At 40.9% G+C, this 23,826-nt stretch overlaps 1 pseudogene; it reads right to left on the reverse strand.

Moving 5' to 3' along the window:
- Nucleotides 1-7,396: 7,396 nt before the first annotated feature.
- Nucleotides 7,397-23,826, reverse strand: part of LOC113879039 — a 33,299-nt pseudogene continuing 16,869 nt past the window's right edge.

Genomic DNA, 23,826 nt, shown 5'->3' on the forward strand with positions numbered 1-23,826 from the left:
TCATTCTCCTCTTGCTCCCTGGAGCTGCACTCTCCACCTTGCTCTGGGGCCCAGGAAGCTGAACCGTGTAGATGGCATGGCTCAGGCTCCCTTGACAACTGGCTTCCAAGAGCCAAGGGGGACTGAAGATGGGAGAAGAAAGGCGTGCCGGGTTATTTCTTCCTCTCTTCCTTCCTGTTTTGCTAAGCCTCAGACACTGGCTGCATTCCTCCATTTGCTGGGATTCTGTTGGGTGGCTCCTCCTCCCCGTCTCAACTCCCCTGGGGGTCCAGCCCTTCTATTCCTCCCCTTTGGCCCTCTTGCCCTTGATGTGGTAACGGCCCCCCAGTGTGACGGCCAGCCTCCGAGTGCCTCGATATCCTGTGCTTGTGTCCTGAAGGAGTCCCCTCGTTAAAGTCCCTTCTTTGGAGCTATCTGAGGTGAAGTCAGCTTCCTGCTGGGACCGTGGGTGACACACTTCATCCATCTTCTTTTCAAACAGGTAAGACTTATGAGACAGAAAGAAGAGACGGGGAAAATTCCTGAGGAAGAGATCAAGCAGTATGGTTTTTAAAGACAAAACTTAACTGGATAAGAGACTAAAACCCCTCAAACCGAAAATGTTCTTTTCTTTACAATAGATTTCCTAGTACAATGTCGGTGAGCAAAAGGATCACTAACCTACTCTTCAAATTTGCTTGACCAGTCTTGATGCGCATTTCACTAATTTCCAATTTTATTTATTCATTTCAAAGCAAAAATGAAGCAGATTTATTAAGCACATTGTATGTGCTTATAATGCTTAAAAATAATTAAGGTATTATTAATCCCATTTAGAGAAGAGGAAATTGAGATTCTGAGAGATCCAATAATTTGCCCCAGATAATATGACTAGCAGGTGGTAAAGCCAGCATTAATAACTGATCATATATGATTTGATAGAGAATCTTGCTTTCTTATATTATTGCAAAGTATTTCTCTTTAATTTGATCATAATCTTAAGATGCTTTTGACTCTCTGCAAAAAGATCTAATTGTGCCTACATATTTTTCATTAAACAGTTGATCACACTTGTTTATTTTTAATCTCTCAAGACTTCTCTATAGTTACAATTTATGAATGAAAAAAATATATAAACCCAAATAATGAAATAAAAGGTAAATCCATCAGTTGATGAAAACAAGATAGATGCCATTTCAAAAGGCAGAGAAAGGCATATCTTTAAAGGGCTCCAAAGGAAAATGTTTTTTCCAGTAGTTATATACGGATGTGAGACTTGGACTATAAAGAAAGCTGAGCGCCTAAGAATTGATGCTTTTTAACTGTGGTGTTGGAGAAGAATCTTGAGAGTCCCTTGGACTGCAAGGAGACCCAACCAGTCAATCCTGAAGGAAATCAGTACTGAATATTCATTGGAAGGACTAACACTGAAGCTGAAACTCCAATACTTTGCCCACCTGATGTGAAGAACTGACTCATTGGAAAAGGCCCTGATGCTGGGAAAGATTGAAGGTGGGAGGGGAAGGGGATGACAGAGGATGAGATGGTTGGATGTCATCACCGACTCGATGGACATGAGTTTGAGCAAGCTCCAGGAGTTGGTGATGGACAAGGAAGCCTGGTGTGCTGCAGTCCAAGGGGTTGCAAAGAATCAGACACAACTGAGAGACTGAGCTGACTGAAAGGAAGACTGGAGCAAGAAGGAAGATGTGACTGCTAGAACCCTAGAGAACTTTGAAACCAAAGATTGGACATATGTTGGTAGGCAAAAATGAGATGTAGGACTGAAAACAGAATTGATGGAAAAACAGATGTCTGGGGATCCTTGTTGTGTTTATATTTTCCAGTAAGGCACTGAAAAGATAATTGGGAAATCTGAGTCTGTTATCAGGATTTATCATTTTATCTTCTTTGTGTGGGATGAGCCAGAAGAAGGATGATCGTCATTCCTTCTGTCTCCACCACCAGTCATTCTCTCTGAGAATACCTGCAGCAAGATAGCTACCACGTGGCCAAGAAACTAGAAGTCTCTCCCTGGAGAAATTGAACAGTCCTAGAGAAAAGATCACCACATTTTGGCCTTTGTGGCTTCCCTGATGTGATCTTATTGTTCCCACCTGGTCACTCTATAGCCAAGTTGACAAACTTGTTCACCAATGAAGCCTTTCTGTGTCCCATTCTAAAATATATAATTTCTGAGAGGACACAATTCAGTTCAAGACAACCAGATTCACGAGTTTGTCCTTCAACTATTTATTGTATAAACTACCCCTAAATTTATTGTCTTAATGAAACAATAATTCAATATTTCTCATGATTCTACAGGTGACCAGGTGGTTCTGCTGCTTTATGTGATGTTTGTTGGTAATAATCTTGCCAATTTTTCACTAGCACAAGACATGGTTTACCATCCTTCCAGACTTCAATAGTAGTTTCCTGGACTTCCCTGGTGGTCCAGTGGTTAAGAATCCGCCTGCCAACACAGGGGACACGAGTTCGATCCCTGGTCCAGGAAGATCCCACAGACCACAGGGCAACTAAGCCCAAGTGCCTCAACTACTGAAGCCTGCGTGCACCTAGAGCCCGTGCTCCTCAACAAGGGAAGCCACTGCATTAAGAGGCCCCTGCACTGCACTAGCGAGTAGCCTCCACGCACGAAAGCCCAGGTGCAGCAACAAAGATTCAGTGCAGCCAATAAATAAATAAAATAGCATAAAATAAAAAATACTAGTTTTCTCACTGATTTTCCAGCTTCTACTAATAGTCTCCTTGCTACCCTTCCAGCTTCTATCTACTACCCAGTGTTAAGACCATGACACGTGTTAGGTTTTTATTGTAACTGCACCTCATTTTTAGGTACCAGTTTCTCTTTCAACTAGCCTTTGCATGTGTGTGTGCCAAGTTGCTTCAGTCGTGTCCAACTCTTTGAAACCCTATGGACCGTAGACTGTAAGGCTCCTCTGTCCATGGGATTCTCCAGATAAGAATACTGGAGTGAGTTGCCATGCCCTCCTCTAGGGGATCTTCATGACTCAGGGATTGAACCTGCATCGCTTATGTCTCCTACATTGGCAGGTGGGTTGTTTACCATTAGTGCCACCTGGGAAGCCCTGACCAGCCTTTGTTGTTGAATGCTGCTACTGCTGCTGCTAAGTCGCTTCAGTCGTGTCCGACTCTGTGCGACCCCATAGATGGCAGCCCACCAGGCTCCGCCATCCCTGGGATTCTCCAGGCAAGAACACTGGAGTGGGTTGCCATTTCCTTCTCTAATGCATGAAAGGGAAAGGTGAAAGTGAAGTCGCTCAGTCGTGTCCGACTCTTCGTGACACCATGGACTGCAGCCTACCAGGCTCCTCCATCCATGGGATTTCCCAGGGAAAACACCCCAAAACTTAACAGCTTAAATCAATGCCATCTCACGTAATTCTCTCGGTTGGCTGAGCAGTTTCTGCTGCTTTCATTGAGGCTCATATGCACAGTTGCCTTCAGCTGGCAGGTCAGCTGGTGGGCTGCTGAACTTAGCTAGGACAGCTGAGGTTCTCTTCCATAGGCCCTTTTGTCCCGGGCTTCTTTATGGTATGGTGGTCTCAAGGCAGCATTCCAAGAAGATGAAGACAGACACCATATCACTTTATTTCTCCCAAGCTCTGAAACTTGAAAGATGTCACTTCTGCTACATTCTATTGGATAAGAGTGGAGAGCAAATTCAGCCCAGATTCAAGAGGTGGCAGAATAGACTCTACCTCTTAACAGAAGGAGCTGCAAATAATGTGAGTCATATTTAATTTACCACAGAAAGTTATGCTATGTCCCTAGACAGACTCAATGTCATAAAGATGTCAGTTCCTTCTAATAAATCTGTACAGTCAATGTCATACCAATCAGAATCCCAATAGGATGGCTCGAGAAACTTGATAAGATGTTCCTAAAATTATATGGAAGAGCAAAGGGCTCAGAATCACCAATGCAATTTTGTGGAAGGACAGGTCCTCCCAGATATTGGGATTTATTATAAAGCTATGGTAACAGCTGTGTATTGATACAGCAATTCTAGGAGTGATTCAGGTGAAGTCCACACTATACACAGCATCAGTAGATGTACATAACCCAGTTAACTTTATGGAGCAATTCACTTTTATGATTTAATAGTGAAAATATACAAATATAAGATAAGATTATAGAAAGCAAAAATTTTCTCACTTCATTGAAACATGATCGACATACAACAGTTTGGAGGTTTAAGGTGTGCAACCTATTGATCTGATACACTCAAGCACTGCAAAGTGATGGCCACCATGCGTGTGTGCTAAGTTGCTTCAGTCGTGTCTGACTGTTTGTGACCCTATGGACTGCAGCCCACCAGGCTCCTCTGTCCATGGGGTTTCTCCAGGCAAGAACACTGGAGTGTGTTGCCATCTCCTTCTCCAGGGGATCTTCCTGAGCCAGGGATTGAACCTGAGTCTGTAACATCTCCTGCATTGGCAAGCGGGTTCTTTACCACTAGCACCCCCTGGGAAGCCCTGATGACCCCCATAGCCATAGATAATACCTCCATCACATGGTTACCCAATTTCTGTTTTGTGGTGAGAACATTTAAGATCTCCTCTCTTAGAAACCTTCAAGTAAATAGTACAATATTATTAACTATAATCACCAAGCTGTACATTAGATCTCCAGAACTCATTCATCTTATAGCTGGTAGTTTGCAATTTGTGACCAACATCTCCCCATCTCCCCTACTCTCAGCCCCTGGTAACCTATTCACTGTTCCCATGAGTTTGGCTTTTTTAGATTCTATATATAAGTGATATCATACAATATGTGTCTTCCTCTGACTCATTTCACTCAGCTTAATGCCAACAAAAAATTGTTAAGGTATGGATCTTGACGGAACTTTACCAAAATATACCCTAATACATACAGCTTTTTACTTTTGGTGAGTTAAGAATATAAAAGGACTTGTACTTGTGGACAAACTGAAACTCAAGAGATGCTAATGATGTGCTTTTGAAGCTGGAGGTAGTTTAAAGAAGATATATATGCACCCCAATGTTCATAACAGCGCTATTTACAATAGCCAAGACATGGAAGCAACCTTAAAGGTGGTGTCAGTGGTGACAAAGGAGTGGATAAAGAAGATGTGGTACATATATATAATGGAATATTACTTAGCCATAAAAAAGAATGAAAAAACCCATGTCAACAATACGGGTGGACCTAGAGATTATCATACTAAGTGAAGTAAGTCAGACAGAGAAAGACAAATATCATATTGCTTATTGTGGAACATGGGAAAAAATGATCCAAATGAACTTACTTTACAAAACAGACCCACAGACACAGGAGACAAACTTATGGTTACCAAAAGGGTAGTGAGAGGTAAATTAGGAGGTTGGTATTAACATATGGGGACTTCTCTGGTAGCTCAGTTGGTGAAGAATCCACCTGCAATGCAGGAGACCCTGGTTTGATTCCTGGGTCGGGAAGATCCACTGGAGAAAGGGTAGGCTAGCCACTCCTGTGTTCTTGGGCTTCCCTGGTGGCTCAGCTGGTAAAGAATCTGCCTCCAATGCAGGAGACTGGGGTTCAATCCCTGGGAAGAAATAGGCTACCCACTCCAGTATTCTGGCCTGGAGAATTCCATGGACTGTATAGACCATGTGGGTCACAAAAAGTTGGACACTACTAAGCGACTTTCACTTTCACTTTATTAACATATACACACTACTATATATAAAACAATCAACCAGGACCTACTGTATAGCACTGGGAACTATACTTAATGTTTTGTAATAATGTATAAGGAAAAATAATCTAAAAATAATAGATGTATATGTACAACTGAATCACTTTGCTATACACCTGAAACTAACACAACACTGTAAATCAACTGTACTTTAATATTTAAAAATTTGCAAAAAAAAAAGCAAAAACCCAAAAAGCAACAACAAAAAATTGGAGGTAGTTTGAAAGTAAACACAGCAATATGTGAACCGTGAACTTCCTGATGTTCAAGCTGGTTTTAGAAAAGGCAGAGGAACCAGAGATCAAATTGCCAACATCTGCTGGATCATGGAAAAAGCAAGAGAGTTCCAGAAAAACATCTATTTCTGCTTTATTGACTATGCCAAAGCCTTTGACTGTGTGGATCACAATAAACTGTGGAAAATTCTGAAAGAGATGGGAATACCAGACCACCTGACTTGCCTCCTGAGAAATCTGTATGCAGGTCAGGAAGCAACAGTTAGAACTGGACATGGAACAACAGACTGGTTCCAAATAGGAAAAGGAGTACGTCAAGGCTGTATATTGTCACCCTGCTTATTTAACTTATATGCAGAGTACATCATGAGAAACACTGGACTGGAAGAAACACAAGCTGGAATCAAGATTGCTGGGAGAAATATCAATAACCTCAGATATGCAGATGACACCACCCTTATGGCAGAAAGTGAAGAGGAACTCAAAAGCCTCTTGATGAAAGTAAAAGTGGAGAGTGAAAAAGTTGGCTTAAAGCTCAACATTCAGAAAACGTCAAGATCATGGCATCAGGTCCCATCACTTCATGGGAAATAGACGGGGCAACAGTGGAAACAGTGTCAGACTTTATATTTTTGGGCTCTAAGATCACTGCAGATGGTGACTGCAGCCATGAAATTAAAAGATGCTTACTCCTTGGAAGGAAAGTTATGTCCAACCTAGATAGCATATTCAAAAGCAGAGACATTACTTTGCCAACAAAGGTCCATCTAGTCAAGGCTATGGTTTTTCCAGTGGTCATGTATGGATGTGAGAGTTGGACTGTGAAGAAGGCTGAGTGCCAAAGAATTGATGCTTTTGAACTGTGGTGTTGGAGAAGACTCTTGAGAGTCCCTTGGACTGCAAGGAGGTCCAACCAGTCCATTCTGAAGGAGATCAGCCCTGGGATTTCTTTGGAAGGAATGATGCTAAAGCTGAAACTCCAGTGCTTTGGCCACCTCATGTGAAGAGTTGACTCATTAGAAAAGACTCTGATGCTGGGAGGGATTGGGGGCAGGCGGAGAAGGGGACGACAGAGGATGAGATGGCTGGATGGCATCACGGACTCAATGGACGTGAGTCTGAGTGAACTCTGGGAGTTGGTGATGGACAGGGAGGCCTGGCGTGCTGCGATTCATGGGGTCGCAAAGAGTCAGACACGAATGAGTGGCTGAACTGAACTGAACTGAACTGAAAGTAAACACAACGAAAATCCAAAACTTGTTACGGTAAGAATGGCAACTCTTGAACTCAAGAAGGAATGAAATGCCAAAAGGCAGTCAAACTTTCTGTTTTCTAAACCTAACGGAAAGGTCTCTCATACCAGCAGCTTCTTGCATGCACACACCCACAAGAGGAAAAGCCACCTCCCCATTTCATGAAACAAAAGCCAGCTACAGTGTGGGAAGTACAAACTGCAGAAACCCAGAAGTCCATAGAAGAAAATCGACTGGTTCCCGTGAGAGAAGGGGGACGCGTGGTTCGGGGCAGGGTCACTTGGTGAAGGCGGCCACCACCGCCCACAGCACCTCGTTGGTCCCGGCCTTCAGACACTCCACCTCAGGGTCCAAGTCCAGGAGCTGCCGCACCCGCTTGGTGGCTACGTCGTACTGCTCGTCCAGCAGGGGCGCGAACGCGTTCTCCAGGACGTCCGAGGCGTGGGCCAGGTAGAGGAGGGCCAGCAGACGCTTGTCCATGCGGTGAGGGTCGTTCACCCACTTGTCGAGAACGGCTTCCTGCACCTTCTTGATGAGGCGCTGCTTAATGCTGTTGTTGGTGAGGGGGTGTGTCGTCATGTCAAAGAGGAGGAAGTTCTGTTTCTCTGTCGTCAGTACGCCCTTTTCCACCAGGTTTTTAGCTAATCGTTCCCGCACGTTTCTTAACTGATAATGCAATTTTAATGGATTCCACGTCTCACCTAAACAAAAGAGTTCAAAAGCTAGGGAGGAATTTCAGGTATTATTCTCTTTGTACTTGTAAGTACTTTGTACTTGTAAGGGGTGCATGTCTCAGTCTTTGTACTTGTAAGGCGTGCTCAGTCTCTCAGTCATGACCAACTCTTTGCGAGCCCATGGACTGTAGCCCACCAGGCTCCTCTGTCCATGGGATTATCCCAGCAAGAATACTGGAGTGGGTTGCCATAGGGATAGCAAAATGTGTTCACTGTAGCTGGTTTGCTTTCAGAGAATTAGAAGCTAAGAAGTGTTCTAGGACAGTCTGTGTTTCCAGAAAGCAAATTTCTTGTGGGATAGGAATCATATCTTATTAATCACTGTGGCTTGGCATCAGGTTTATTTCCTGGAACATAGTACTTGCTCAAGAAATATTTGAAAAAGAGAATGAATGAAGTATTTGAATACATGAATTGGAACAGATTGCTAGTAGTTTTGGTCAATATGAGTCAAATTGTAAAATGATAACTTCTGGCACCTTTCTGTCAGCATAACGGTGTCAAAAATACCCAAAGTATAAATGAGAGATTCATTTATTTTTAATTTAAAAGAATTTTGGCTGTTATGCGTCTTCACTGTGGCCCGTGGGCTTCTCTAGTGCAGCACTCTGGCTTCTCTATGGTTGTGGCACGCGGGCTCAGTAGTTGTAGCGTGAAGGCTTAGTTGCCTCATAGCGTGTGGGATCTTAGTTCCCCGACCAGGGATCAAACCCATGTCCCCTGCATTGGAAGGCAGATTCTTAACCAATGGACCACCAGGGAAGTCCCTTAATAAATTTAATACATTTTTTAAAGGAATACTTTTAACATCTATAGAAAAGTTGCAAAGATAGTAAAGAATTTCCACATGTCCTGCTGCTGCTTCCCCGTTAATATAATTAGTACATTTGTCACAATAATGAACATTGCTACATAAATACTGAGCAACTAACACTTTCTACTTTTTTCTACATTACCTCAAGTGGTTTCCCTGGTGGCTCAGATGGTAAAGAATCCACCTGCAATGCAGGACACCCAGGTTCGAGCCCTGGTTCAGGAAAATCCTCTGGAGAAGGAAATGGCAACCCACTCCAGTATTTCTGCTTGGAGAATTCTGTGGACAGAAGAGCCTGATGGGCTACAGTCCATGGAGTTTCAAAGAGTCAGACATGTCAGAGCGACTAACACACACAAATTCCATACACTACTCACATTTCGTTGGATTTTGCCGGATGCTCTTTTTGTGGTGTTGTTGTTCCAGGATCCTACCCAAGTTACTGTATTACCTTCATTTGTCGTATTTTCTTAGGTTCCGCCTAGTAATGACAGTTCTCCAGTCTTCCCTTGCTTTTGATGACTTTACAGTTTTGAAAAGTAGTACGTGCATGCTCAGTCGTGTTAGTCCAACTCTTTACGACCCCACAGACCATAGCCCGCAAGGCTTCTCTGTCCATGGGATTCTCCAGGCAAGAATACTAGAGTGGGTTGCCATGCCCTCCTCCAGGGGATCTTCTCGACCCAGGGATCAAACCTTCGGCTCCTGCAGCTCCTGCATTGCAGGAGGATTCTTTACCTCTGAGCCACTGGGGAAGCCCCTTGAGAAGTAGTGGTCAGATACTTTGTAATTGTCCCTTGATTGGGATTTATCTGGTGTTCTCATGAGTAGACTGAGTTACAGGTTTGGGGAGTGGGACTACAAAGGGTGCGTACTGTCTGCATGACTCATCACTGTGGATGTAGACCTTGATCACCTTGCTGTGGGAGGGTGCATCAGGTGTCTCCACTATAAAGCCCTTCCTCCCTCAGCACTCCTTCCTGCTCTGTGCTCTTGGACAGAAGTTGCTGTGTGCAGCACACAGTTAAGGAGTGGGAGCTTATGCAGCACTTCCTTGAGGGTGAGGTATTTTCATAAATTATTTGGAATTGGAAGCTGCATTTTTCATTAAAGAATTAAATTGTGATTCTCATTAAAGATGGCTGGTTGAATAAATACTCTCTTCCCAACGAAAATGCTATGAAAATGAGAGTAAAAGGATTTTTATAGAAGCACAAACCCATAATGAAAACAGGAAAGAACACAATAGCAGTAAAATGCTGGATGCTGCAAAGAAGATGGAAAAGCGGTAGATGGATTAGCGGGTCCAAGAAAGTCAATCCTAAACTTGCAGTGGGTGAAGCTGGGAGGTATCCTGCTTTATACAGCAGAACCCTGGAGGCTCAGAAATTGGCACCAGATAGCTGTGGGAATGGGGGTGGGGGGGCGCAGATAATAGTAGGGCTAAAAATAAAGAGACTATTTGCAAGTCTATTTAAAAAGCATTTCCAGATCTCCTCCTCTACTCTGGGAGCTGCCCCAGTAAAAGATACTAAAACAGAGGGTCTCTGGACTCAGGGACACAAGGCACAATTTGAAAGAGACAAGAATCTCCCACTGATAATAGAGGGATCAAGTAAGAGTTATGTCCTAGAATTTGGGACATCTCAGCCTTCTCCCTCCTTTCAACTCCCAGAATACTGGAAGCTAGAATTATACCCTTCAGCCAAGACATTGGCAGAGCCTTTTCTGGAAAATTCCACCGGCCCAAGAGAAAAGGATGAAAACTACTGACATGAGGATTTCCCCAAAGAATTACAACAGAGCCCTTTACCACCTCACACCATGTACACATACAGCTTCCAAGTAACTTTTTTGGCCTTCCTTTCTAAGTATGAGCAGACTGCTAGAGAATGTCATACATTTGGGTGAAAAAAAATCCTCTAATGTGAAATGCAGAGTTCAAAATAAAATATTAAAATGACAAAAAGATGTTTCTAATTCCTCCAAAGTGGAAACAACCCAAATGTCTAGTCAACTGCTGATTGTCCAAACAAAATGTGATCCATCTGCAACAAGAAAGAGGAATGAACTCCTGATGCTGCAACAGCATGGCCTTCAAAAACAGCACGTAACATGAAAAAGCGGACACAGAAGGGCATGCACTGTGGTTCTATTTATATGGAATGCCTAGAAAAGGGATATGTATGGAGACAGAAACCAGAGTACTGGTTGACTGGGACTAGGGTTAGGAATGGAGATGCAAGCAGGCACCAGAGACCTTTGTGGGGTGATGGAAATGTTCTGAAATTAGATTGAAGTGATGGTTGACTGACTCAAGAACTATGCTAAACATGAGTGAATTAGACACAGTGGGTGAACTTTATGGCGTACACATTGCACCTCGGATAAACCTGTATGGTAAGAAAAGAAAAAGGACGCTGAAACTACGGAGGAAGAACAAAGATTGCGGGGGGAAGGCATTACAGTTCTCAGAGAAATAAGGGAAAATATTATATTCATAAGACAGGAACAAAATGGTAGTTTTGACAAGAATAATATTTAGAGAATGACAACAACAAAAATACTAGGAAAATAAAAATTAGAAGGCAGAAATGTAAAATCTAGTAGAAAAGCAGAGGATGTAGCTAGGGAAACCAAAACTTAGGGCAAAGCGGCAAATAATTGGACAGTAAGAGAAAAAAACTTAAGAAATTAGTTGACCAATCCAGGAGGCTCCACAACTAAATAATGAGCTCCAGAAAGAGAGAACAGAAAAGAATGATGAAGAAAAGTGTTAACAAAATAAGAGAATTTTCCAAAGCTGAAGAATATGAGCCTTTTGTTTCCACAAAAGGTCCTTTGAAGATTTGAGTCCATTGAATAAAAGACAAAAAACAAATTAAAAACCATTGAACAATTAAAAAAAAAAAAGACTCATCACCATAAAAATTTCAAACACTTGTGAAAACCAGAAGATTTCTAAAAGTCCTGTTGGGGGTCGAGGGGGAGGTTGGGGGAGGTGGTAATGAGCAGAAAAGTGTGAGTAAGAATGCCATCAAACTGGGACTTCCCTGGTGGTCCAGTGGTTAAGACTCTGTGCTTCCACGGCAGGGGGCGAGGGTTCCATCTGTGGTCAGGGAACTAAGATCCTGCATGCTCTGTGTTGCAGCCAAAACTTAAACAAACAAAAAGCAAGAATGGCATCATCATATTTCTCATTGGAAGGAGGAAGATAATGAAGCTAGACCTTCACATTTCCAAGGGAAAATTTTACTCTCCATCAAGTGAGAGGGTAGAAAAGAGACAGTTTAGACAGGGAGGATGTCCAGACATGTCCTTTCCAACCAGCTTTCTTAGGAAGCTGTTTGTGGATGTTTCAGACCATAAAGAATCTGCCTGCAACGCCAGAGACCTGGGTTTGATACCTGGGTTGGGAAAATCACCTGAACAGGGCAGGACAACCCATTCCAGTATTTTTGCCTAGAGAATCCCCATGGACAGAGGAGGCTGGCAGGCTATGTCTATAAGGTTGTAAAGCTTCAGACATGACTGAGCGACTAAGTACATACATTATACACACAACACACTCACACGAAAGGACTCACTTTAGAAGGAGGACACTGGGACACAAGAGACTGAGGAAACAAGATTTAAGAGAGGCAGACGGAATCTGCAGGGTGATGGTGAATGGAAATTCCAATAAAACAGAAGAGCAACAGGCCCATGGTGGAGGCATCCAGATTGTAACAGGAGGGTGGAGACACAAGGACTATCTTGGACTGAAAGGGGCTGAGGGCCTGGGATGTAGTTCTTCAGTTATTTAACATGTTTAAATAGTTGTTTAAAATGTTTAATAGTTATTTAAAATCCAATGACAGACATTTTACAGAGCTGTTGAGGATGTGGGAATATTTAGTCAGGTATTCAAAGAAAATTAAGAAAATGTCTTTAAGTGAGGCAATTACTAATTACAGGAAAAAAACAAGTTATTTAAGAAAGGATATATTATCATGCTACTTGATGCAAAAATACACTACATGCTATATATACATAGTCAAAATTATGAAAACACTGAAGATCAATTTAACAGATATTTAAGACATAATTTTATGAGAAGATGGTGGAAAAGAAAGAGGGGCTACAAATAAGCTGAAAGCCTTGTCATCTGTAATAGGAAATCAATGAGTGAGTGAGTGAAGTCGTTCAGTCGTGTCCGACTCTTTGCAGCCCTATGGACTGTAGCCTACCAGGCTTCTCCGTCCATCGGATTTTCCAGGCACGGGTACTGGAATGGGTTGCCATTTCCTTCTCCAGGAGATCTTCCTGACCCAGGGATTGAACCCGGGTCTCCTGCATTGTAGGCAGACGCTTTTACCATCTGAGCCACCAAGGAAGATCAATAGGTGTCTATTCAGATGAATCAAGGATATACATATTATTATATATATATATATGTATATTATATGTATACATATATATTATGTGTATATTATATGTATATATGTAATAGTATATATTAAATAATATATACATATTAAATAATAAATACATATTATTTAGAAATAAGAGAACTTCCCTGGTGGTGCAGTAGATGAGAATCTGCCTGCTAAAGCAGGGGACATGAGTTCAATCTCTGGTCTGAGAATATTCCACATGCCAAGGAGCAACTAAGCCCATGCACCACGACTACTGAGCCCACACTCTTAAACCCAGGAGCCACAACTACTGAGCCCAGTAGCTGCAACTGCTGAAGCCCGCATGCTAGAGCCTGTGCCCTACAACAAGAGAAGCCACTGCAATGAGAAGCCTCCACAAACCATGAACACCCAGCGCAACCAAAAATAAATAAATAATTTTTTAAAAAATGAAATAAGAAAGTAAAATTAGAGAAAATAGCTTAAAAAGTTGAAATTGATTACTTGGCAGATGATTGGGATAGAAAGGTAAAGAAAAGAGACTGCTGTTTTATAAAAGTTACTTTTAGCAATATTTGAGCTTTTATACTATGCAAACAGCACTTAGAAAAAAATGAAAGTTGATTAAAAATGATACCTATAGTCATTTTACTCACTATGTATAGTTAAAATTATTCAATAACAAGAAACAGGAAACTTTCAGTTATGGTGTTAATACTCAATTTAATATACATGAAATTTTATTTGATCATATGAATTATACCAAAAAGAATACCCTACTTGGAAAAGCCATTTTGCACTTTATGATTTGCTTTATAAAATTGGAGTTTTAAAATTGTGATAATTAATTCATGAAAAGTTGAGGATTTGATTCCTGCTTTCTGAAGTTATTAATATTTAAAGCCTGAGCCTGTATTTGAAGTATAAAGAGCTTTATCAGATTAAAGAATGGCAAATCATTCCTCTTTGAAGAAAAACATTACAATCTGCATTCAAATTCCTTATCTTTTTAAAAGAGGAAACCCAACGTTTATTTTGGGCCTCACGATATTTATTATCCTAAGATTTTGTAAATGGAAATTATACCCAAATGATGAATGTAATCCTGACTATTTCTTTCTTCTGGGTTAATCATAAGTTCACACACCCATACTTAAATATTAAGGAATCCTAAAATAGATAACTAATAAGGACCTACTGTACAGCACAGAAAACTCTACTCAGTACTCTGTAATGGATTATATGGGAAAAGAATCTAAAACAGAGTGGATATATGTATATGTATGACTGGTTCACTTTGCTATAAAGCAGAAACTAACACAACATTGTAAATCAACTAGAGGGCAATACAAATTAATTTTAACATTTAATTAAAGATATTAAGAAATCAGCAGCAGTTATTTCGCTCTTCTGCAGTGTGAGTCCAGTGATGAGACAGTCTTCTGCCTTCCTACCTTTTGGAAACATTTACTTTGTTCCTAGAATTGGCTGGGGGTTGAGGATACAAAAAAGAATAAAATACGATCTTTCCACAGGGAAGTTACAAGCCGTGCCACTTTATACAACTGACCATAAAACAACATGAAAAGGGTGAGAGGAACAAAGTGCTACAAGCATAGAGAGGAATCAGAATTTACAGGGTGTCTGGGGACAGAGTGTACTGGAAGAAACTCCAAAAAAGGACACTTTCTCTCTTTGACTGGGAGAACTGGACAAGCCAAGGGAGAGACCCAATGCCCTGGGGCAGAAGGAGCAGCAAGCAAAAAGCATTCAGGGCCACCAAGTGCAGAGAAACAGACTCCCTGGAAATCCTGCCTCCCAAAGTGGTCTGCCTGTGGGCCCCAGTTAACCTGACCATGCGCGTGTGCATACTCGGTCACTTCAGTCGTGTCTAACTCTTTGCTCTCCTTGGACTGTAACCCGCCAGGCTCTTCTGTCCATGGGATTCTCCAGGCAAGAATACTGGAGAGGCTTGCATTTCCTTCTCCAGGGGATCTTTCCTACCCAGGGCTTGAACCCACATCTCTTGCATCTCCTGCACTGCAGCCAGATTCTGTACTGCTGAGCCATCGGGGAAGCCTGTACCCAGACCATGCTGCTGCTAAGTTGCTTCAGTCCTGTCCAACTCTGTGCGACCCCATAGACGGCAGCCCACCAGGCTCCCCCATCCCTGGGATTCTCCAGGCAAGAACACTGGAGTGGGTTGCCATTGCCTTCTCCAATGCAGGAAAGTGAAAAGTGAAAGTGAAGTCGCTCAGTCGTGTCTGACCCTCAGCGATCCCATGGACTGCAGCCTTCTAGGCTCCTCTGTCCGTGGGATTTTCGAGGCAAGAGTACTGGAGTGGGGTGCCATTGCCTTCTTCAGTACCCAGACCATGCACTCCCCTAAAGTCACCCACACACACTGGAAGGAGGCGAGGCACCTGGAGTGTTTCGTTAGAATTGGATCCACCTGGGTGGAGGGCAGAGCAGGCTCCATAGAACAAGCCATGGCTGTTCCATTTCTACCACAAAGAATTCGTGGTAAGTGCGTTTGAATAAATGAGGACTCTATGAATAGTGCTAAATTTAAAATTCTTGGACAAAAGGATTTTCTTCAAGTTCCAGATGATTCAGGTTAATGTGAGAAAAGATTCGACAAACAATTTATATATGCAAATTGGGCATGAGATATTCTTTCGTTTAGCAAATGTCTATTGGGCGCCTGCTACGGGCTGCTGTCAGTGTTCAAGGCACCAAGAACAAAAAAATCCTCACACCTGTGACACATTATAGTTACTTCAATTCATTTATAGTTTATATTTCTGGATTAAAAAAATCATTGCCAGAAATCAAATTAAAAATTAATCAAAAACAGCAGGGATTAATTGTATAGCACATGGAACTATATTCAGTATCTTGTAAAAACCTATAATGAAAAAGAATAAAAAAGAATATATATATGTATGTGTATATATATATGTGTGTGTGTATATATATATATATTGCTGTTTAGTTGCTAACTTGTGTTAGCAACTTTTTGACCCCATGGACTGTAGCCCATCAGGCTCATCTGTCCATGGGATTTCCAGGCAAGAACACTGGAGTGGGTTGCCATGCCTTTCTCCAGGGGATCTTTCCGATCCAGGGATCAAACCTGCATCTCTTGCTTGGCAGGTGGATTCTTTACCACTGAGCCATCTGGGAAGTCCACATATATACATACATATGACCAAATCACTTTGCAGTGCATCTGAAACTAATACAATGTTGTAAATCAACTACACATCAAGTAAAAAAAAAAATCACGAAGGCCAATTTAAGGGCCTTTCCAACAATACTGAAGAAGACTTAGGTGCAAATATGACCAGATGATTTAAAAACCTGTATTAGAATAAAATTGTGTCCCTGCCTTTGTGGGTGTTAATTTCTGTCATGTCCACCTTATTGCGACCCCATGGACTTGGAATTCTCCAGGTGAGAATACTGGAGTGGGTTGCCATGCCCTTCTCCAGGAGATCTTCCTGACTCAGGGATCAAACCCGGGTCTCCTGTATTTCAGGCAGATTCTTTATTGTTCAAGCCACCAGGGAAGTAATCATTGCCCTTAGTACCACAAAAATGAGGACCTCTTTGCTAAATCTGGTACGCTAGTGCCACCTTGTGTTCAAACTACTCAATTACAATGTGATTTAATAGTGAAGTGTCTGTATTCATTTCCTATTTCTTCCTATTGCAGCTGTAACAAATGGCCACAAATTTAGGGGCTTTAAAGCAACACAAATTTATCATTTTATAATCCTATAGGTCATAAGTGTATGGATCTCAATGGCTAACATCAAGGGGTCAGCAGGGCTGCATTTCTTTAACATCCTAGAGAAGAATCTGTTTTCTTACCTTTTCACCTCCCAGAGGCGGTCTGAATTCCTTAGCTGCTGATGTCCTCGAAGTCAGTAATGTCTAGCTGAGCCTTCTCTTGGTGAATCACTCTGACACTGCCTCTCCTCTTTCACTTATAAGAACCTTTGTTATTACCCAGGCCTCTCTGAATAATCCAGGCTAATCGCTCCATCTCAAAATCAGTTAATTAGCAAACTTAATTCCATCTGCTATCTTACTTCTCCCTTGCCACATATATTCATAAGTTTTGGGGATTATGATGAGCACGTCTTTGGGAGGGGGGTATTATTCCACCTACCATAGAGTCTGTTTGTTTTTGTGGGCAAATATGCTGCTTTTTATGTTTCAATTGAATGGTAAAGGCATTAAACTGTTCTTTTCCCCTTATTTATAACTTGGAATTGATGAATAGAAAAAAATCTTTTGCTAATTTCTATAACATAAACCAAGCATTTAGAAACCACCCCGCCCCACCCCCAGTGAATTTTTTACTAATTAGCTTTACTAATCTAAGCTAGGAAAACCCAAACTAAATATAAAAAGTTCTTAAATAATTTTGAGTTGACAAAGACAAGTCCAAATATTGCTTAATACTACACAAAGTATTCAAGTACAGTTTCTTTTGTTTGTTAACAGGGTAAATGGTTTTGTTTGAAGACTGGTCAGAATTAAGCTCACAAAAACTCAAAAATGGAAACCAGAGGTAGATTGTGGTTCTTTGCGTGTACCTACCTCTGTTACAGGAGCAGGTGAGCACCCTACTGTTTATGGGTTGTTTTCCAGCAAGGGCTAGAGAGACTGCTCTGCACCCCCCAGGTTTCAATGGGCTGCCCCTAGAGTGGCTTTCAGAGTTGCTGGATGATGGAGAGTTGAGGATGATGTAGGCAGGGTAAACTAATGAAACACCGAAGGAAAAGCAACAAGATTCAACGCTTGGGTTTCCAGTAGTGCTTCCCCTGGAATGCCGTGTATAGTGTGCTGTGAGAAGGGCACATAAATGTTATTCAGGTGGGAAGAGGAAAAAACATAGTCATTGCAGACTTTTTTATTCTGTTATAAAAATGTTAACCAACAATTAGTTGGACTGAGTAATAGTAATGCAAATCTTCCCAGGGATATTGCTTTTTGTCCAGCTTGACGAAGACTTCCTCAAAACATTAAAATTCCTGGAACAGAATCTCCTTACAAAGCATTTTAATAGATAGCAGTCACTAAATTGCAGCTCAAGTCTTAGCAGTAATGTGTTACAGTTTTCACTGCAGAGGTTTTATGTATCTTTTGTTAAACTTGTTTCTAAGTATTTTGTGAATTATAATGCTTGTTTCAATGGTAATGGTTTTATTTCTTTCTTTGTAGTATGTGTGACTTTTATATCTTTTTCTTACCTTTTTACATTGACTAGGGCCTCCAGTATAATACTGATAAAAAAGTGGTGAGAGTAAACATCTTAACTTTGGTCATAATCTTGAGGGAAGAACATGTAATGTGTCACCTTTAAGGATGATATCGTCTTTAGACTTTTCCTAGATGCCTTTTAAATTCAACAAAAATTTCTCTTTTATGTCCTACTTTGCAAAGAGGTTTTTATCTTAAAATCATGATGACTATTGAATTTTATGAGGCAGCTTTGCATTTATTGGTATGATCTTACAGTTTTTCTCCTTTTTTCTATTAAGTTGTCGGATAACACCAATTGATTTTCAATGTTAAGGCCACCCTGCATTCCTAGAATACACCTACTTAATCATTGCTGCTTTGACTTGCTAATATCTTCCGGAAAGATTTTTGCAACTTAGAGATTGGTCTCCAATTTTCTTACAGCGTTTCTGTCAAGTTTTTGGCAGTGTTATCTTGGCTTCATAAAATGAGTTGGGAACACTTTCTATTTTCTAAAGGAGTTTGTGTAAGATTAGTATAATTTCTTCCTTAAATGTTTGATAGAATTCCTGAAGAAAACCATCTGGACCTATAGTTTTTCTTTGCAGGAAGGCAAAGATCATCAATTCAACTTTAAAAATAGTTACACAAAATTTCTGTTTCTTTTTGTATTACTTTGGTAAGTTGTCTTTCTCAAAGAACTCTTTCTTTTAACCAACTTGTCAAGTTTATTGGCATAAAGTTATTCACTTCATTCCTTTATTTGCCTTTCAACGTATATAGAGTCTGTGGTGATATCCCTTCCTTCATTTTTAATGTTGGTAACCATTATATCTACTACTGCGGGCAGGAATCCCTCAAAAGAAATGGAGTAGCCATCATGGTCAACAAAAGAGTCCAAAATGCAGTACTTGGATGCAATCTCAAAAATGACAGAATGATCTCTGTTCGTTTCCAAGGCAAACCATTCAATATCACAGTAATCCAAGTCTATGCCCCAACCAGTAACACTAAAGAAGCTGAAGTTGAACGGTTCTATGAAGACCTACAAGACCTTTTAGAGCTTAAACCCAAAAAAGATGTCCTTTTCATTATAGGGGACTGGAATGCAAAAGTAGGAAATCAAGAAACACCTGGAGTAACAGGCAAATTTGGCCTTGGAATACAGAATGAAGCAGGGCAAAGACTAATAGAGTTTTGCCAAGAAAATGCACTGGTCATAATAAACACCCTCTTCCAACAACACAAGAGAAGACTCTATACATGGACATCACCAGATGGTCAACACCAAAATCAGATTGATTACATTCTTTGCAGCCAAAGATGGAAAAGCTCTATACAGTCAGCAAAAACAAGACCAGGAGCTGACTGTGGCTCAGACCATGAACTCCTTATTGCCAAATTCAGACTTAAATTGAAGAAAGTAGGAAAAACCACTAGACCATTCAGGTATGACCTAAATCAAATCCCTTATGATTATACAATGGAAGTGAGAAATAGATTTAAGGGCCTAGATCTGATAGATAGAGTGCCTGATGAACTATGGAATGAGGTTTGTGACATTGTACAGGAGACAGGGATCAAGACCATCCCCATAGAAAAGAAACGCAAGAAAGCAAAATGGCTGTCTGGGGAGGCCTTACAAATAGCTGTGAAAAGAAGAGAAGTGAAAAGCAAAGGAGAAAAGGAAAGATATAAGCATCTGAATGCAGAGTTCCAAAGAATAGCAAGAAGAGATAAGAAAGCCTTCTTCAGCGATCAATGCAAAGGCATAGAGGAAAACAACAGAATGGGAAAGACTAGGGATCTCTTCAAGAAAATCAGAGATACCAAAGGAACATTTCATGCAAAGATGGGCTCGATAAAGGACAGAAATGGTATGGACCTAACAGAAGCAGAAGATATTAAGAAGAGATGGCAAGAATACACAGAAGAACTGTACAAAAAAGATCTTCACGACCCAGATAACCATGCTGGTGTGATCACTCACTTAGAGCCAGACATCCTGGAATGTGAAGTCAAGTGGGCCTTAGAAAGCATCACTACGAACAAAGCCAGTGGAGGTGATGGAATTCCAGTTGGCTATTCCAAATCCTGAAAGATGATGCTGTGAAAGTGCTGCACTCAATATGCCAGCAAATTTGGAAAACTCAGCAGTGGCCACAGGACTGGAAAAGGTCAGTTTTCATTCCAATCCTAGAGAAAGGCAATGCCAAAGAATGCTCAAAGTACTGCACAATTGCACTCATCTCACACGCTAGTAAAGTAATGCTCAAAATTCTCCAAGCCAGGCTTCAGCAATATGTGAACCGTGAACTTCCTGATGTTCAAGCTGGTTTTAGAAAAGGCAGAGGAACCAGAGATCAAATTGCCAACATCCACTGGATCATCAAAAAAGCAAGAGAGTTCCAGAAAAGCATCTATTTCTGCTTTATTGACTATGCCAAAGCCTTTGACTGTGTGGATCACAATCAACTGTGGAAAATTCTGAAAGAGATGGGAATACCAGACCACCTGATCTGCCTCTTGAGAAATTTGTATGCAGGTCAGGAAGCAACAGTTAGAACTGGACATGGAACAACAGACTGGTTCCAAATAGGAAAAGGAGCTCGTCAAGGCTGTATATTGTCACCCTGCTTATTTAACTTATATGCAGAGTACATCATGAGAAATGCTGGACTGGAAGAAACACAAGCTGGAATCAAGATTGCTGGGAGAAATATCAATAACCTCAGATATGCAGATGACACCACCCTTATGGCAGAAAGTGAAGAGGAACTCAAAAGCCTCTTGATGAAAGTGAAAGTGGAGAGTGAAAAAGTTGGCTTAAAGCTCAACATTCAGAAAACGAAGATCATGGTATCTGGTCCCATCACTTCATGGGAAATCAATGGGGAAACAGTGGAAACAGTGTCAGACTTTATTTTTCTGGGGCCCAAAATCACTACAGATGGTGACTGCAGCCATGAAATTAAAAGATGCTTACTCCTTGGAAGGAAAGTTATGTCCAACCTAGATAGCATATTCAAAAGCAGAGACATTACTTTGCCAACAAAGGTTCGTCTAGTCAAGGCTATGGTTTTTCCTGTGGTCATGTGAGAGCTGGACTGTGAAGAAGGCTGAGCTCTGAAGAATTGATGCTTTTGACTGTGGTGTTGGAGAAGACTCTTGAGAGTCTCTTGGACTGCAAGGAGATCCAACCAGTCCATTCTGAAGGAGATCAGCCATGGGATTTCTTTGGAAGGACTGATGCTAAAGCTGAAACTCCAGTACTTTGGCCACCTCACGTGAAGAGTTGACTCATTGGAAAAGACTCTGATGCTGGGAGGGACTGGGGGCAAAAGGAGAAGGGGACGACAGAGGATGAGATGGCTGGATGGCATCACTGACTTGATGGACGTGAGTCTGAGTGAACTCTGGGAGTTGGTGATGGACAGGGAGGCCTGGTGTGCTGCGATTCATGGGGTCGCAAAGAGTCGCACACGACTGAGCGACTGATTTGATCTGATCTGATCTCTGATCTGAACACATGATTTCCTTCCTTTTCTTCTTGATCATCTGCAGCATTCCCAAAAGTATGTCATATCAATTTCCTTTTTCCCAGGATAAGCAAAATGGATGATCTTTCCTCAAAATGAAGAGGTAGCACCGTCTTCTTTTTCTATTACTCATCATACAACACAACATACACATACGAACATATATACTTATTGATAAGGCAGACTATATCTATGAGATCCTCATTATCCTAATAAGTTTCTCAAAATATTCTTTGGACAACAGAATATATAAATTTGGGGGGATGTAAACAAAAATTTTAAATGTCTCTAATGGTTAATTACTATGATTATATGTCCGTATTTCAAATCAAATGCTTTATTGAGTTTTTTGGGATGTAATTTAATTTTTTTTAATTGAGTATATTTGACATACAATATCATATGAATTTCATGTATAGTATTGAGCTTTTGTGTTAAAATATATGTATCATATAAAAACTGAAAATTTAAATATGTGCCATTTATTATATGTGCATTGTATCTCAATAAAACTTAAAGAAAAAATACATGTGTATCATAAAATTTACCATTTTAACCATTTTGTGAATGCATTAAGTGCATTCACAATGTTGTACAACCAACACTACTATCCATTTCCAGGACTTTTAAAATCATCCTAAACAGAAACTCTATGCCCATTAAACAACAACTCCATATTGCCCACTCCTCCCAGGCCCTGGTAATCTCTATTCTACTTGCTGTCTCTGAATTTGACTTTTCTAGGCACCCCATGGGCTTCCCTGGTGGCTCAGATAGTAAGGAATCTGCCTGCAATGCAGGAGACCCAGGTTCAGTCCCAGGTACCTCATATAAGTAGAATGACACAATAGTTGTCCTTTTGTGTTTGGCTTATTTCACTTAGCAAAGTGTTTCCAAGGTTCATCCGTGTCATAGCATGTAGCAGAATTCATCCCTTTTTATGGTCGAATAATATCCCATTGTATGTATATACCACATCTTGTTTATGCATTCACCTGTTGGTGGACATTTGGGTTGTATCCACTTTTTGACTGCTGTAAATAATGCTGGTATGAATATTCGTGTACAAGTGTCTGAGTCCCTGCTTTCAGTTTTTTGGGGTATATAGATTGGAGTGAAATTGTGGGTCATATGGTAATTCTATATTTAACTTTTTGAGGAACTACCAAACTATTTTCTACAGCAGCTGAACCATTTTACATTTTTACAGCAATACATGGAAATTCCAGTTTCTCCAAAGCCTTGCCAACACTTGTTATTTTCCTTTTTTGTTTGTTTATCTTTTGAATCATAGCCATCCTAGTGGGCATAGAGTGGTATCTCATTGTGGTTTTCATTTGCATTTTCCTAATGATTAATGATGTTGAACATCTTTTCATGTGCTTGTTTTCTAGTTATATATCTTCTCTGGAGAAATGCCTATCAAGACCTTTTCCTATTTTCTAATTGAGGGTTGTTGGTTTGTTTTTCTGTTGCATTGTTGGAATTATTTATTCTGGATTAACATCTTTTATAAGATAGATGGTTTGCAAATATTTTCTCCTATTCTGTAAGCTGTCTTTTTACTTTCTTGCTAATATTCTTTAGTGTACAAATGCCTTTGATTTGGGGTTTTTCGTTTGTTTTTTGGCCTGTGCCTTGCAGCTTGTGGGATCTTAGTTCCCTGACCAGGGATTGAACCCATGCCCCTGCACTGGAAGCCTGGAGTCTTAACCTGGAGTCTTTACTGGACCACCAGTAAAGTCCCAAATGTCTCTGATTTTAATCAAGTCCAGTTCTTCTGCTTTTCCTTTGTTGCCTCTGCTTTTGGTATGATAACCAGAAAAGATTTTCCTCTCCGTTTTCATTTCAGAGTTCTATGCTTTCAGCTCT

This window comes from Bos indicus x Bos taurus, chromosome 20, assembly GCF_003369695.1.
Source record: "Bos indicus x Bos taurus breed Angus x Brahman F1 hybrid chromosome 20, Bos_hybrid_MaternalHap_v2.0, whole genome shotgun sequence".
In the NCBI taxonomy this organism is placed as follows: Eukaryota; Metazoa; Chordata; class Mammalia; order Artiodactyla; family Bovidae; genus Bos; species Bos indicus x Bos taurus.